At 41.2% G+C, this 5,701-nt stretch overlaps 1 long non-coding RNA gene across 1 annotated transcript; it reads right to left on the bottom strand.

Annotated features, from left to right (window-relative positions):
* Window positions 1-3,750: 3,750 nt before the first annotated feature.
* Window positions 3,751-5,204, bottom strand: LOC308406365. The gene is made up of 3 exons (XR_013973528.1): window positions 4,309-5,204; window positions 4,027-4,211; window positions 3,751-3,946 (listed from the first exon to the last, which is right to left on the bottom strand). It is a non-coding gene; the product is annotated as an uncharacterized lncRNA (long non-coding RNA).
* Between the last annotated feature and the right edge of the window lie 497 nt (window positions 5,205-5,701).

Below are 5,701 nucleotides of genomic sequence, written 5' to 3'. Positions count from 1 at the left end.
AAAGCTTCTTACAGAAGATGTTACAGGTCTGTGAGAGCCAGAGATTTTCCTTGTTTGAGGTGACCAAATACTTATTTTCCACCCTAATTTACGAATAAATTCTTTACAAATCCTACCATGTGGATTCATGGATTTTTTTTTCACATTCTGTCTCTCACAGTTGAAGTGTACCTCTGGTGCAAATTACTGACCTCTGTCATCATTTTAAGTGGGGGAACTTGCACAATCGGTGGCTGACTAAATACTTTTTTGCCCCACTGTAGGTTAAAGGATGAACTCTGATGATGAAAGCCCACGCCTCAGAGAAACCCGGAATGGAGTTTCTTACAGTCTTACTCTGTTTTTCTAAGTTTAGGTCTGCATCCATCACTATACCCAAATTTCTCGCCTGGTTTGTGGTTTTTAGGTGTATAGATTGAAGTTCTCTGTTGACCTGTAATCATTTTTCTTTGGCTCCAAAGACTATTACTTCAGTTTTATTTTTGTTTAGCTGGAGAAAATTGTAGTAAAATAACACAACGTCTTATTCCATTCAACTTCTTTCTTAATATCAAGCTTTTACTACTACACTAGTAAGTACTAAATAGAAAGTTACTAATTAATGATGATGGACTTTAGAGCCAGTATATAGCTTTAATTCTTACATGTTTTTAAATAATGTAATTTAATGCAATCAGACATTACAAACACACCACCAACTGAATAAATACACAAAATGTGATAAGTATGATTTAACCCTTGGATGCACAACCTACCAGTACCTACACTCTTCCACGAGTGGGGTCAAAAATGACCCCAAATAGAAACAATGCATTTTTCTATAAACTCTGTTGTTATTCTTCAAAATCTTTAAAACAAAGAGTTGTTATATTTTCATATTTGAGGTATTCCTCATAAAACATGTTTGTGACATGAGGCCCTTTGCATTTTTATTTATTTTTTCATTAATTTTAAGAAATTGCAGTTTTTGTATCACTTGTATCACGTTTGTATGCTTGCTCGGTATATACTGCAGAAGCTGGGCCTTCCTTCTGAAAGGCACAAGTTGTTCATCCACTGTAACATAATCACTGAGGATGAATTTCTGCCTGCAGTTGACCAGCAACAGGCCCCATATGTAGCTGAAAGCTGCCATGTGGTTTGTTTTCAGTCCATAGGCTCTGGTCCTCTTGTCAAGTGCAAGAAACTGTGAATATCTTTAAATCTTTGAATTGACATAGTGGCCTTGTACCATGGGTTATGCAGAGGACTCCCAAAAAACATAAATGCACATAAATGGTCCACAGGTGCGCATTTGCTGTCAAAATAAAAGACGCGCACCAGATAAGAAGTTGGGACGCTCGTATGCGTACATTAGATGTTCTGGAGGAGGACAGACATTTGTTCAGAACTCTTAAAGATGTTGAAGAAGCAAGCTCCGTAAGCAATTACTTTGGTGTTCCTCCACCGCAAAAGAAGCGCCTATTCTCTGAATTTCCGGGAATACTTTTATTTTGACAGCGAATGCACACTTGCGAACCAATTATGTGCAGCCCTGACTATAAATCATGTATGTTACTGTGTAAAAATTAATTCTAAATCCATCATAAGTGTAAGTGGGACAGTCAGAGTTGCTAAGAATGAAAGTTCCAAAAAAAAAATTCCATAGGAACTGCTTGGGTTCATTTTTGACCCCACTTGTGGAAGAGTGGGGTAGTGATACAAAAACTGCATTTTTTTTAATTAATGAAAAAATTAACAAAAATGCAAATGGCCTCATGTTACAAACATATTTTATGAGGAATACCTGGAATATGAATATATTACAACTTTGCATTTTAAAGATTTTGAAGAAAAACAACCCCTGGGGTCATTTTTGACCCCACGTGTGCATCTAAGGGTTAATTGTGATTCTAACGTATTGTGTTTATTTATTTCATTTAATGTGTTCTATCTGCAAAACAAGTGATCCAGGAACAAAATAAAAGGAAATTGACTCTTTATAACCTACTTTGACACCATCATTTCAAAGTATATAAATGTTTAAAATGAGGTGACTGTATGAAACAGGTAAGCTGAAACAACACTTTTTATTTTATTATAAAATTAATGATATGAAAATGAATATTTACACTAACTACTCTGCATCACCTCTCCAAACGTTTTAATCTGGTAGTTAGTTGTACACCTGAGTGAGGCGAGTGAATGATGGCCGACAGTCAACATATTACACAGCTTGAATACTTATGTTATATTATGATGTAACTGAAGAACAAGAAAAAGCAGGTCACAGAAATACTGAAAGCTTTACTTGAAGTTGGTCAAGATGATAATTAAAAAGAAAAAAAAGTCACAATAGACACAAAACAAAAAGTGCATATTGTACAAAATCTTAACTGATTTCATTTTACCTACTACAGAGAGTAGATTACAAGACATTTTAAGTGTGACATTTCTGAAAGCCATATTTCTTAATTTAAGAGCACATTGTGTAGAATAAAATGTATCCAGTTGATTTTATTTTTAATTAGTTATTTTCTCATTGGAACAACAACTGTGTATTAATGTAATATTTTAAAATGATATTTTAATATTGTGTTATAGGATACGATAACACGTTACTGTCTAATTGTTCTAGTTCCATTGATTTGTAGAGCTTTGTTTGCCATTCCTTCTATGTCCACTAGTTTACTTAATTTGCCAACTACTAACTAACTAACTTTTACTAACTATTATTATGCTGTAATAATATGCTATAATTTTTAGAGGAAAATGTTACTGATTCTGTTGTTATTAGGCTGTGTGGCAGGCCGGACAAAATATGCAGATCAAAAATAAGGAAACTAAACTGCAAATTTTCTACCACAAAACTGGGAGGAGCACAGCTATAAGGGAGAACACAACAATTTTCATAGCGGAATGCAGATGTCATACAAGTATTTTCCTCATTTGTGTCTGTAGACTGTAGAATCAAAGCAATCCACTTCCTCTTCTCCTATAAATGGGCTGGTCGCTCCGGAGAACACACTGACCAGCTGGCTGCTCTTGATTCTATTATGGAGACAATTTAAATTTAAATTCTAAATTAAGTATGCTGCAGCAGTATATTAAAATTGCAAATAGAAGGTCACCTTTTTCTTATAATCAAGCACAAACATTGTTCATTTGTTGATTATATGTATGTTTTCGTTTAACCTAATTACAACTGAAAATCTCTAAAAAAAAAAAAATTAACGAACTCATGCAGCTTTGTGAAGCAAACCAAAGCAGGTCGAGTGACTCATTGAAATATGGAAGCCTATATAGAAACTGTATGTAAGGGGGGGAAAGTACAATTCTAATAAGTTTGAAATCCACTTTTTCAAATTCAAAGAGATTTCAAAGCTGTTCCTGGCTGATGATCCAACACTACTTTATCAGTGGTCACAGTGATGTGGTCATAGAGGCCAGCTCGTTGTGACAGTTGTTTTTTAGTTGTTGTTGTTTTGTGTATTTGTTTAAATTTATATTGTCTTTTCAAATCCAGCTTGTGTTTACTGCAATGACAGTGTGTTTGTGTGTTTGAGACCACTGTCATGCTGAAAAAAGAAAGAAAAGAAAAAATAATAATTATTTTCCAATCAAATTCACACACAGAAAACACTTTTTGTTTGTTTGTTTGTTTTATTCTTTACTGGCCAAGCTAATTTTTGACAGATTATGATATAAATGAATACATGTCTCAAAATTATTTTTTTAAACACTGATTGTCTGTGTTACGGCCGGGACCGTTTCAGACGAGTGACAGGACTCAAACGCAAGACGCCGAACAGCTCGTAAATATATTTTAAGAATAATGTTTAATGTGCACACAAAATATTCATAAACAAAAGGTGAGCGTAGACGTTAACTAAATAATGATCTGGTCCGGGTCCGGGGATTGGACTGGAAAGCAAGTCACAAAAGGTCCAGGGAAAGGTCGGGGTCACTGTAACAGAATGCAAATGTTCAAAACATAGATAAGGAGGCATATGAATATGTTATTTGGCTCAAAATCCTCCTTCGTACTGTGTACTTGCCAACGGAGGTCGGAGATAACATAGAGGGGGAGTAATCCGGGTGTGTAAATCCAAAAACTCCTGGCGTGGAGGCAGAGAGGCAGGTAGGTAGTTTTGGTGGTAGCCTGAGGGACTGCCAGAAGGTCCAGCATCCAAGTAGAAGCTCTTCGCCAGAGGTTTAACAGTTAGGTGTAGCTGAAAAAGGGAGGCGCACAAAAAACAAACATACAGTGAAGCAAAAGTGATTCACAAAAAAACACGTAAGGAAATTATGGTGGTGGCCTGCACTGACTGATGTTTAGCAGAGAATCTGGCGAAGAGAGATTGAGAACGCTGGCCTTATGAGTCCCCCGGCTAATTACCCACAGATGTCAACGATCAGCAAAAACACTGAGGCCCCTCCCAGGGGTGGAGACGCCGGCTCGGAGGGAGACACACTGGCACACACCCGGACCATGACAGTACCCCCCCCTCAAGGGACGCCACCCGGCGGCCGACCAGCACCCGCCCCACGACGTGACCTAAGAAAATCAGAAACCATCACAGAGTCAAGCATCAAAGAACGAGGAACCCAAGAACGCTCCTCCGGCCCATAACCCTCCCAGTCCACCAAAAACTGCAGCCCCCTACCCCGCCGCCGCACATCCAGAATGCGCCGGACAGAAAACGCAGGATGCCCGTCAATGAGCCGGGCGGGAGGCGGGGGCACCGGAGGCGGGCACAGATGACTAGACACCACCGGCTTCACCTGAGAAACGTGAAAGACCGGGTGAACCCTCAAGGCAGCAGGCAAACGGAGCTTGACAGCCGAAGGGCTGAGGACCCTGTCCACAGAATAGGGGCCGATGTAACGAGGAGACAACTTGCGGGAGGATGCCCTGAGAGGGATGTCTTTCGCAGCGAGCCACACCTTCTGTCCAGGTGAGTAAACAGGCGCAGGAGACCGGCGACGGTCGGCACAGCTACGTTGGCGAGCCACAGCTCGCAACAGCGCCTCCCGCGTACGAGACCAGACCCGACGGCAGCGCTGTAGATGATGCTGGACCGAGGGGACAGCAAGATCAGCCTCCTCCACCGGAAACAGGGGCGGCTGATAACCCAAAGAGGCCTCAAAAGGTGACAACCCAGTAGCAGACGAAACCAAGGAGTTGTGGGCATATTCCACCCACGGCAGATACGAGGCCCAAGTCGCAGGGTTATGACAGGTCACACAACGGAGCGCGGCCTCCAGCTCCTGATTTAAACGTTCCGTCTGGCCGTTCGTCTGAGGATGGTAACCAGAGCTCAGACAAGGCCTGGCCCCCAAAGCAGCGCAAAAAGAACCCCAAACCTGGGACGAGAACTGCGGACCCCTGTCCGAAACTATTTCCACAGGAATGCCATGAAGCCGAAAAACATGGTCCAACAACAACGTAGACGTCTCAGCCGCAGTGGGCAACTTCTCCAAAGCGACGAAATGAGCAGCCTTAGAAAACCGATCCACGACCGAGAGAATAGTGGTCTTCCCAGCCGAAACCGGGAGTCCCGTAACAAAATCCAGGGCGATGTGGGACCAAGGGCGATGAGGCGTAGACAACGGCTGCAACAGCCCAGCAGGACGGTGAGTACGCGACTTACACCTGGCACACACAGGGCACGCAGCCACATACTCCCGAACATCTTTATCCAGAGTGGCCCACCAAAAA

Source organism: Rhamphochromis sp. 'chilingali', assembly GCF_963969265.1.
Source record: "Rhamphochromis sp. 'chilingali' genome assembly, chromosome: 1".
Taxonomy (NCBI): Eukaryota; Metazoa; Chordata; class Actinopteri; order Cichliformes; family Cichlidae; genus Rhamphochromis; species Rhamphochromis sp. 'chilingali'.
The sequence above is the reverse complement of the archived record's forward strand: the minus strand, read 5'-3'. Positions and strand labels throughout refer to the sequence as shown.